Source organism: Grampus griseus (genome assembly GCF_964374135.1).
Source record: "Grampus griseus genome assembly, chromosome: 15".
Taxonomy (NCBI): Eukaryota; Metazoa; Chordata; class Mammalia; order Artiodactyla; family Delphinidae; genus Grampus; species Grampus griseus.
This window is the reverse complement of record NC_139009.1, coordinates 18,380,867-18,392,320: the sequence shown is the minus strand read 5'-3', so window position 1 is coordinate 18,392,320 and position 11,454 is coordinate 18,380,867. Positions and strand designations below refer to the sequence as shown.

The following is an 11,454-nucleotide window of genomic DNA, read 5'->3' as shown; positions in this document are numbered from 1 at the left end:
GCCCGAGCGGCCGTGACAGGCTGCGCAACAGGTTCGTTGGCGGCAGCCTGACTACGAAGCGGCCGCGGCGGCGGCGGCTGCTGGGCAGGGTCTCCCGGCGTCCGCCCGCGCCCGCGCCGCTGGTGCCGAGGGGCGCGGGACCGCGCTGTGACGTGCGGGAGGCGCGGTGGCGCGCCAGGTGGGTGAAGCTGCTGCCGGGCCTGCCGCAGGGCGCGGGGCAGGTGCGGACGCCACCGCGTCCGCCGCGGGGAGGCTCGCGGGCCGGGCTGGGCGCCCCGCACGACACGGACGGGCCCTCGGGAGCCCGGGCGGCCCCCGAGCTAGGCCCCTGGCGGGCTTGGCGGCGCCGGGCGGAAACCTCCGGCGCCGGGTTCCTGCCCCCGCGGCGGGGCCAGGGCGGACGACGAGAGGCCGGGGCCGGGCTGCCTCTTCTCCACGGCCGAGCTCCGGCCCCCGGCCGCGGCCTCTTCTGGCAGGTGCGGACGCCGCGGCGGGCCGAGGGCGGCGTAGCCCCCTCGCTTTCGGGGTGCGGGCAGAAGAGAGACAGCCCTGAGGGGCACCCGCATGCTTCCTCGGAGCCCCATTTTATTTTCACGGAGTTGGTTTTCCTTCCTGGTAAGGGTTGGTGCGGAATGTCAGGTGAGCCGCATCCTGGTGCGTCAAAGTAGCCCGAGTCACGAGAGGCCAGTGGGCGGATGCTCGGCGTCCACCGCTCACCTTAAACCAAAGTTGGGAAATGTTACAATTTGACTTTAGTGCTATTGACTTCCCAGGGTGTACAGGAAGCACGGAGAGATGTAATCTCTTGGACCAGAGTAAAGTTTATTGCTTTTATAATTTTTTTTAAAAGACGCCTGCATATGCATAGTGAATGGGTAAACCGAGGCTGAAACTGCAGATGGCCTTGCATTTTGTAGAAAGATGCTGTATTGGGATTTATTAATCCTGTGCTTTATCGTCGAATGATTGCTGAGGGCAAGTATGCTTCATTTGAAACTTGTATCGTTTAGGAATTAGGAATATTTTTGATGGAGCCAACCGCTTTGTGATAGGAATTAAGGTTAACACAAAAATGTTTGCTTTACTAAATGCTCTAGTTTTTTACTAGTGTTTACTTGCTTAACCAGAAATAGGCAAGGTGTGCCTTGAAATTTTATGTTGTCCCAGTCAGCTTAATTTAGGTAGCCTAGACTCTGTAGGTTAAGCCTCTTAAGCCTCTTAAGAAAATTAATTGCCTCTCTCCCTGTGCTTGTTTGCTATGTTGTTAATCAGTGGTAAAACCTAAACGCAATCTAGAAACATAAAGTAGAACCTTTACATAAATTAATAATGACGTCCCTCAAAATTTAAAGATAGTAGCAGTTCTGATGTGCTAAGTTTCTTTGGCTGTGCCTACGATTTTCTTGTCATTTCTTTATTTCCCCCAGCTTTACTGAGATATGATTGACATATATCCTTTATTATTTCAAAAGTATGTAAGGTGCAAGTTGTTTTTAAAAGCTTCGTTTAAGGACAAACAGAATTTTGTGTTTTTTTTAGAGGACATGGAAAAAATATGCATGGCTGCTGTTTTAGTGTAGTATTAATGAGCCTCAGAAGAGGTTGCATTTTATACTTTAATGCATGTAATTGTTCCTTTTGTTTACCTTTATAACGAAAGGTAGAATTGTCTGAGAAAACTTGACCTGTACTGAATTATTGAGCAGGGAGGTACTATTGTTAGTTCAGCACATCTCAAGGATAAAATCCTGATCTCTCCTGAATATGAGGAAATGTGTTAGGCATGTGCTGGGATTGGAATTATGGTTTTAAAAATTTTTGTATTTTCACAGAATCAGAATAGTAAAAGGAACCTCTATACATCTGTCACCCAAACTCAGTAGCTTTCAAGATCTTCTTTACCCATTTCTTTCTTTCTTCCTTACCTTTATTTTTTAGTTTTTTCACTCTATATACTTATCATATCTCTTTTTTAAAATGGAAATTTTCTTACATAACCTTAAGATTTTTATTTTATTGTATCTTTAATACAGTTTCACAAATTTCTTTCTAGTAAGACAAAAAGACCATTATTGGCCATCTCCCTTTTCAGCTTCTTTCCTCAGTATTAAAATGTATTTACCATTCTTGTCATTTATTGAGTACTTACTGCCTGCCAGGCCCTGTGCTGTGCCCTATGAGTAGTTCTTTCCCTCCCATCAAATAGATAAATGAAATGTTAACCTGAAGGTTAACTGACTACTCTAGGTTAACTGAGCTGTTCTAGGTCACTGAGCTAGTAAGTACAGGAGCCAGGTTGCAAACCAGGATCCTTCTAACTTCAGCACCTGTTCCCTTATCTGGTACACTCATCTTGGTTCAGAAATTAAAACAAAAACAAAAGGTTATTTGGGCATTCAATAAATATTTGTTGAATAGATGAATGAAAGTACATATTATTCCATCGATAAGTAACTAGCATTTTTATATACTATATTTACTTGTAAAGCATTTATATTAACAAGTTCCAGGAATGATTCAAAATAAACTAATTACATTTCTCAAAATGGGGTATTTTATTACCATACAACAGTGCATTTTCTTGTTTTTCTTTTTTATATTCTGATCTTTTCAATACCTTATTTATGGAAAAATGTATGGAATAACTATTTATGAAGAAAAGCTTAAAAAAGGCAGATTTTTTTGTGTGTTAATTGTTAAAGGTGGATTCCAAGTATGAAGTAGAAAAATCATGTTTAGGATTAGTTCTGTAAAAGAATAGTTCTAAAGATGAAGATGCATCAGAAACGCTGTATCTTTTACTTGAGTTCATTCCTGACTTTTTGTCATCCTTTAACTACAGAGCACAGCGACTAATGTTAGAGTCCTATTGAGTAAGAGTGTGCATATAGGTATTGCTGAGAAGGAGGAACTGAACGGGCCTTAAAGGATCTGAAGGCAGAGAGGAAGTGGGGGAGGGGGGAGGAAACAGCAGAAATAGAAGTAGGGCAGTGAATACATCAAGAGATAATGTATTTTTACAACTCTAAGAGGGCAGCATATTTCATTTGCAAATGTATTATTTTGAGAGATTCACTTAAAAATTAATTTCACAGCTATATCAGGACACTGAATGATTTATTTATTTGTGAAGCTGTTTAGCAGTGATTATGGTAGACATTTAGGGATCTAATACCAGATGGCAGACATTTAACTTGTTTTACTTAAGCAACAGTTTCATGTTTTCTAGATCCTTTTCTTCACTAATACATATTCATGTTATGTGTTTCAATGAAAATTTTATTTATTTTTATCTTAACTGTGGTAGATAAGAGTACAGGCTTTCAAGTTAAGCCTCCTGCTCCCAGCTCCAACACTAAATAGCAACCTTGAGCAACTTATTTTAATTTTCTAAGCTTCTGTTTCCTTATCTGTAAAATGGGGGAAGTAACATTACCAACTCATAGTGCTGTTGTATATAATATAAAGTGCTTAGCACAGTGACTTCTGCTCAGTATAAGTGCTTAATAAATGTTACCTGTTATTATTCCAACTTATGTCGATGAGAAATTTCAAAACTAAACTTAGTCTCCTTTTTATTTTTTATTTATTAAAAAATTTTTTTAACCTAGTAACTGGAAAAGAAATTAGCCTTTTAGGCCTTAATTTTTTTTTTAACATCTTTATTGGAGTATAATTGCTTTACAATGGTGTGTTAGTTTCTGCTTTATAACAAAGTGAATCAGCTATACATATACATATATCCCCATATCTCCTCCCTCTTGCGTCTCCCTCCCACCCTCCCTATCCTAACCCCCTAGGTGGTCACAAAGCACTGAGCTGATCTCCCTGTGCTATGGGGCTGCTTCCCACTAGCTATCTATTTTACATTTGGTAGTGTATATAGTGTATATATGTCCATGCCACTCTCTCACTTTGTCCCAGCTTCCCCTTCCCCTTCCATTCTCTATGTCTGTGTCTTTATTCCTGTTCTGCCCCTAGGTTCTTCAGAACCATTTTTTTGTTTGTTTGTTTTTAGATTCCATATATTTGTGTTAGCATAGGGTATTTGTTTTTCTCTTTCTGACTTACTTCACTCTGTATGACAGACTTTAGGTCCATCCACCTCATTACAAATAGCTCAATTTCATTCCTTTTTATGGCTGAGTAATATTCCATTGTATATATGTGCCACATCTTTATCCATTCATCTGTGGATGGACACTTAGTTTGCTTCCATGTCCTGGCTATTGTAAATAGAGCTGCAGTGAACATTGTGGTACATGACTCTTTTTGAATTATGGTTTTCTCAGGGTATATGCCCAGTAGTGGGATTGCTGGGTCGTATGGTAGTTCTATTTTTAGTCTTTTAAGGAATCTCCATACTGTTCTCCATAGTGGCTGTATCAATTTACATTCCCACCAACAGTGCAAGATGGTTCCCTTTTCTCCACACCCTCTCCAGTATTTATTGTTTGTAGATTTTTTGATGATGATTAGCCCTTAATTTTTTTTTTTTTTTTTTTTTTTTGTGGTATACGGGCCTCTCACTGTTGTGGCCTCTCCCGTTGCGGAGCACAGGCTCTGGACGCGCAGGCTCAGCGGCCATGGCTCACGGGCCCAGCCGCTCCGCGGCATGTGGGATCTTCCCAGACCGGGGCACAAACCCGTGTCCCCTGCATCGGCAGGCAGACTCTCAACCATTGCGCCACCAGGGAAGCCCTAGCCCTTAATTTTTAATCTTACCATTCCTAAAAGAAGGCTGGAAAATAGAGTAGAATTTAGCCACAATCCCATCTCCCAACAAAGAATCTGCCCTTTTAGTCCCCTTAATTTGGGGCAGTGGGGAGATGGGGAAACATAGCCTGAAAGAAGAAAATGTTGTATATCTGCAAAAGAAACAACAGCTTTGGATTATTACTTCAAAGTCTTTGAATCCATATGCTTAAATAACTTCTGCTTTTCAGTGTGAGGAGTGCTTGGCTAGTGTGAGGTTGATAATGGGAAAGAATGATCAAGGACGGTGGCAGTGTGAAACTGCAGAGCCCATACAGATAAGGACCCAGCAGGGTTTGCTCCGACAGTTAGGAGGACACTGATAACTGTTGCTTTATCATTTTATTTTTGCTTAAGTATGTATTTGGACACTTTCTTCACCCCCTCACCCCTCCTCCTTCACACTTAAGAATGACTGCTTTTTATAAAGCAGAAACTAACACACCATTGTAAAGCAATTATACCCCAATAAAGATGTTAAAAAAAAAAGAATGACTGCTTAAATATAAGAATTAAGTAGGTCAAGTTAATAATTTCTCAATTTATGTAACATTAGGTGACTTTAATTTTAGTAAGTATGAGATACTTTTTGGTGAATATAAGTGAGAACTTCAGGATTAGTTAAGTTTGCTGAGAATGATGCAGGCTGGGAACACTTGTGTAGCATTCATTCTCTGACTTTGTGGTAAGCCCTAAAAACCGGAATTGTAGAGGAGAAGCCATGGTTAAGACTTGAGATTTAATTTCCCTTACTCTATTCACCTCACGAGAAACATTTTAGGCTTTCCCTCTGCTAAAGTTCCAGTGAAATGCTTAGACAACCTGTATTGGAAGGCTTTCCCTCACCACCTCTCCTTTCTTTTGGTGTCTGGTCTTCATTCCATGATTCTAATTGGAGTTTTTGCCGCCTTCTTCCAGCATACTAGCTCCTACCTCCAGGATCCGGGGTTCCACTGGGTCCTAGAAAGCTAAGTCACTTGGATGATGGAGATGGAAAAAGCCATTTAGGTTAGAGACAGATAACCCAAAACTTTCTGAGCACTACTTTCCAATACCTGGGTTTTATAGTCTTCATAACCTGGTGGTAATCCCATTTTGAAAAAGTACATGCAGCAGCTCTCTCTTAAATCCATCTTTGCTATTGCTTTCCTCATTAAGTTGACTTTACCCCATCTTTGTCTTTCCAGGGGCTTCAATGAAAAAAAAAAATCCCCTCTTCCCACCTTTTCTGCCACCTGCTTTAACTTTCTTTTCTTTTTTCTCAAACACTGTCTTTCCTCTTTAAAAAGTTAAACCCAATAGAAATCACTTGTAATTCTTGGTATTGAATTAATTCTTTTAGCAAATAATGAGTGTCTACATGCCAGGAACTGGCCCAACCACTGAGAATATAAACAGTGAAAAAAATACACAAAAACCTTGGCCCTTGTGCTACTTTTATTCAAGAAGGGGGAGCAGGGCTTCCCTGGTGACGCAGTCGTTGAGAGTCCGCCTGCCGATGCAGGGGACACAGGTTCGTGCCCCGGTCCGGGAAGATCCCACATGCCACGGAGCGGCTGGGCCCGTGAGCCATAGCCGCTGAGCCTGTGCGTCCGGAGCCTGTGCTCCACAACGGGAGAGGCCACAACAGTGAGAGGCCCGCGTACCGCAAAAAAAAAAAAAAGGGGGGGAGCAGAGACAAAATGTCTAGGAGTTAGAATTTGTTAAGTGCCATGGAGAAAAGTAAGGTAGGAAATGAGGCTAGGGAATGTGTGGGTAGGTGGGTGAGGGTAAATCGAGAGAAGTAAATTGGCCTCATTCAAAATTATTAAGGAATTCAAGATTGGGGAAGGATTATTGTACACATTTTATGAGTAAATTTAATAGTATTTCAGGTCATTGTATTTAACAGAAATGTTTATCATTTACTGTTTGGTTTGGACCCAGCAGATCTCTTAATATTTCTATTTTCTAGTAACTTAAGCCAGAAAACAAAAAACCAAAAACCTCAGGCACAACATGAGCCTAGAGCAGAGATTTATCAAATAGTTTAGAATAGATACCTTAATTTGGTTTTTTCTAAAAGTGCTATGTTGTGTTTGTTTTAAAATTCTATAGACTTTTTGTTTGTACCATTTTTATTGTGATGAGTAATATCATGTTCCTTGTGTAAAACTGGAAAGCTACAGGGAAGTTGAAAGAAGAAAATAATAGTCCGTAATTCATATTACCCGGAGAAATGTTCAGTGTTAATATTTTAGTAGATCTCCTTCTAGAAATTTTTCTTTGGGAAAAATGGAATTATATACTCTGCTTATATAATCTGCTTTTTAGCTTACTAGCATTTATCAAAAACCATGGTTCTACTTTATTATATATTTATCTACAATATAATTTTTATTGGCTTGCTACTACGGTATGTTAATAATGTCTAGTATTTATTGTGCATTTACTATATCCTGGTTATCAATACTTTTGAGACACTTTACATATTTTTGCTCATCTAGTCTTCAGACTCTCTATAAGACCTGTTCTTTTATTACTTATTTTACAGCTGAGAAAATTGAGCAAGGACAGGTTTAGTAATTTTCCCAAGATCCCATAGCCAATAAGTGGCAACCATAGGTTATGAACTTAGTCTGACTGTATATACTGTGCTCATATCATTGTCTCATATTGGTTCTCTAACATTAAGGTAGTTTATAGTTTTTTTGTTGTTGTTATTTTAAATTGTGCCACAGTTAACATCCTTGTAACCATATCTGTGTTTATGTCTATGATTATTTCCTTAGAATAAATTTCTAGTAGTTGCAGTGGTATTGGATCAAAAGGTATGGACACTTCCTAAGGCCCATGTAAATGTATTGCCAAGTTGTCTTCTAGAAAAACTTGTCAGTACCAAAGTGTTCTCTTACCAGATGTAATCAGTCCTATTCCCCACATCCTCAGAAACACTGGCTTTTTTTTCTTTAATCTAATAATTTGATAAAAACCCTTGTTTTAATTTTTCTTTCACTGAATATTAATAATATTATACTTAAATTTTTTTTTCTTTGAGAAATATTTGTCTTTTTCTCACTTCATTGGCATGTTCATCTCTTGGTTATTTCTAAGAATTCTTTATATATTAAGAATATTAACTCTTGCTTATAGGTGTAAATTTTTTTCCAAGTTTGTTTCTTAGTTTTGTAAATTGATTCTTATCAATGATAATGATAATAGCTAACATTTATGTTGTAATCCCCATGTGTAGCACTATTCTAATTCGTTATATTTATTAACTCATTTGATTTTTACGACACCCCTGTGATGTAGGTGCTATTACTAGCTCCATTTACAAACCTCTGACATTATGTTTTAAATTTTCAGACAGTTTTTTCTTCTGTGTCCTTGACCATTTCTGTTCCCAATTCCTAAAAATCTGTTTTCCTAGCCTACTGCGTGATACCTATTGTTTAGTTCTTCATTACTCAGTTTAGGATTCATTTCCTCTGGGATTACTCATCTAACAACTTTCTAGTCTTAAGGCAAAGTTAGGTGCCCATCTTCTGTCTTTTCTTTATACCTATAGCACTTACATGCAATACTCAGTTTTCGTCTTATTCCTCTTATGTATTCCCTGCGCTTACACATCTTATACAGGTGCTATACCTCTGATGACTCCGTAAAGATTTGTTGATTTGAATTAAAGGTGCTCATGATGACGTTGGTGATATCAAGAAGGAAATCAACCTTCCCAATATGTAAAATAGAGAAACTTACACTGAGGAAGTAACCTTGGAACTGCGCTTTGAAGGCCCGTGGGGAAGGAGGGAGAGAGGGAGGGCCCAGAGACTAAAACCGAGTGAAAACAGATGTGGAAATTCCCCATTCGGGGAACCGCAAGTTATTTAGAGTGATTTTGAGGATTATCAACCTTGCCTCTGGGAAAGCCTGATGAAATAAGTTCTTCTTTCACCCAGCATACCTGGTCTAGTGTTCAGAATAGTTAAATCTTCCTTCTAGATTTCTTCTACTGTGAAAGTGTTCAGTTTCTCTTCTGACTTCCCCCGTTTTTCAGTGTGAGGGGACAGGGGAAGTTGGAGGGTCCTGGTGTAAACTTGGTAAGATCTTGAAATGCCCAGGGAAGTTTGGTGACTTGGTGGGGTAGGCCCACTGGCAGCCTTTGCCTGAAGTAGAAGCCTTGGGCTTGGGAAGAGAAGGAACCATGCAGCTTTTGTCCATGGAGACTTGGGTTCCTGCACACCTTTCCCTGGCTGTCAGCACACTGGATAAGATCTCAACTCCTTTTTTCTCCAGGGTTCATTACGTTTCTGTTCTTCTAGCTTTGATAAGAGACTAAGGGACATTCTGTTGTTCCACTAGCCTAATCTTGAGGTATACTGACTGCTGATCTAGAAGAATAAAAAGTGAGCACTTTATATATTAACAACGTAATTTATTTGTCATTTAATTTGATATTTTTTCAAATTCCTTTCCTCTTTATGTCTCATCATGTAACTGAAACTTTTTTTCATTATGAAAATAATGCATGCTGATTGAAGAAACTTTGTAAAATAGAGGGAGAAAAAGTAGGAGAAAAAAGTTATTCCAAGTCCAACAACCAATGACAACCATATTTTGGTGTCTCCCATCCACGCTCTCTTTTCTCTTTGTTTTTGCATATATATTTTTGTACATGTTTTACAATACAACACTGTAGTTAGGAACATGGCTTGTGCTGTCTGGGGTTTTAGTTCCAACTTAGCCTTTCATTAGCTTTGTGAGTGTAACAGTCTCACTAAGCCTCAGTTTTCTTTTCTTTAAAAAGTGGAGATTTCCTAATAATATTTATCCCTAGAGTTGTTATGAGGATGAAGAGATAATGTATGTTTAGTGTGACCATCTCATAATGACTTTTCAATAAATGTAACAATAATAATCGGACCTGTCTTTTGGTTAGGTCAGCTGGGGCTGCTCTGGGCTGTGGTTGCAGGGAGGGGGGTGAGTCAAGGGTACTGTACCTTTCTTTTCTGAAATAATTAAATTTTAACTTCAAACTATTTTTTTTAATATTCTCAAGGGGCCTATGAAAATGTTTATACTGAGACCTCCTTTAAAGTGTGATTTATCTTGGGCTAGCCTCACAGTGGGTGAGTGGTCCTGGGCCTCAGACTTCTAGGATGGCCCTGATAATGAGGATATCAGTGATAATGAGATAACAGTGACAACAAGTAAAGACCTGAGTGTCAGGCTTGGTATTTGGTAAGTATTCAGTGATCGTTAGCCGCTGTTATTTTTAATAATGATAAATACACATTTATAGTATATCATAGGTTATAAGAGCATAACCAGTTTCCAGGTTATTATATGGTCTAGCTGAAATTGTTTATTAAAAAGTAGGTTATTGAGATATAATTTACATATCATCATGAATTTAAGTGGCACCATAATACTTGGCTCAGTGTGTCCTCCTATTATTGGATGCTTATATTCCAATTTTTTTGTGTAGTAACTAATAATAACTGCAGTGAATATCATTGTAAGTAAAGTCTTTCCCACATTTATTATTATTTGCTTATGACAGATTTCCAGAAATGAAATTATTGACTTACAGGATGAGAACGTTGTTAGGATTCTTGCTGTATATTTTCACACTGCCTTCTGAAGAGCTCTACCAGTTTGCACCCCCATGAGTATGTCTGTAGTACTCATCTCTTCTCATGTTTGCTAGCCCTGACTACTGTCTAGTGTCTGTTGTTGTGGGGTTTTTTTAATAAGTTTATAAGGAGAAACAAAAGAGAACTTCATTTGTATTTTCTTGATTATTAGTGATGTTAACATTTATTAGCCAGTTTTATTTCCTCTTTGGAAAATTGTCTATTTATTTGTTTTCATTATTTTAGTAGTTCTCTGTATATTAAAAATAATGGCTGTCATATTTGTTGTGATTTTTTTCCAATTGTATATCTTTTAATTTTTTTTCAACAGAAGTTTAAAATACTTATATAAATGAATTTTTACTATTTCCTTTGTGTTTTCTTGCATGGCTTCAAAACTTAGAAAGTTATCTTTATTTCAGAGAGGTGATATTTTACTTGAAGGTGAAGAATCTACCTGAATTTTTTCCCTCTGTACTTCTCATTCAAGTAAATAATTTTGCTTTAATATTTAGTCCTGATAGAAGAGAATAGACCAAATAACCAGCACCCCCAGCCCTCCCCTTACAGCAATGCAGGCTGAGTCACAAGCTATTCTTAGATGTTTTTTCCCCCTTCGTGTGGGTGAATTGTCTTGTTCAGTGTTGTTGACTAATTCTTCTAAAATTGGTTTAATTTAAATCTTTGATATTATTGGAGCGCTAGCTACTTCAGTATTAGTTTACCATTCCAGTTCTTTTTTTGCCCCGTTTATTGGTTGATTCTTTGTGGGCTAAACTTAACATTTATAAAAGTCCAAACTTACAATTTATATTCAGACATCTTAAACTGAAGATGCTAAGTTGAAGAACTAGAACTAAGAACTAAGTTTGTATAGAACAATTCTCTTTTTGAAGTTTTTGAGTCTCAACATGCTTTGTGTATTTGGGGCCCTAAGCCTCTCGGTAGAAATAGTGGTCACCTTTTATTCAAATATAATCAATATTTGTAAGAAAAACATGTCCTTTTTATTAGTAATTGGTACAACTGTGGTTTGTTATACCAGTTCAGCGAAATCAAGCCAACTACAGTAGATCCCCCA

At 38.6% G+C, this 11,454-nt stretch overlaps 1 protein-coding gene across 3 annotated transcripts in view; it reads left to right on the top strand.

The window, feature by feature from the left end:
- The first annotated feature begins 546 nt into the window (after positions 1 to 546).
- ITSN2 (intersectin 2) overlaps positions 547 to 11,454 on the top strand; it is a 158,887-nt gene continuing 147,979 nt past the window's right edge. For all 3 annotated transcript variants that reach the window (XM_082671863.1, XM_082671862.1, XM_082671864.1), the window contains exon 1: positions 547 to 639. The gene's annotated coding sequence lies outside the window, so the exon portion shown is untranslated. The remainder of the gene's footprint in view (positions 640 to 11,454) is intronic.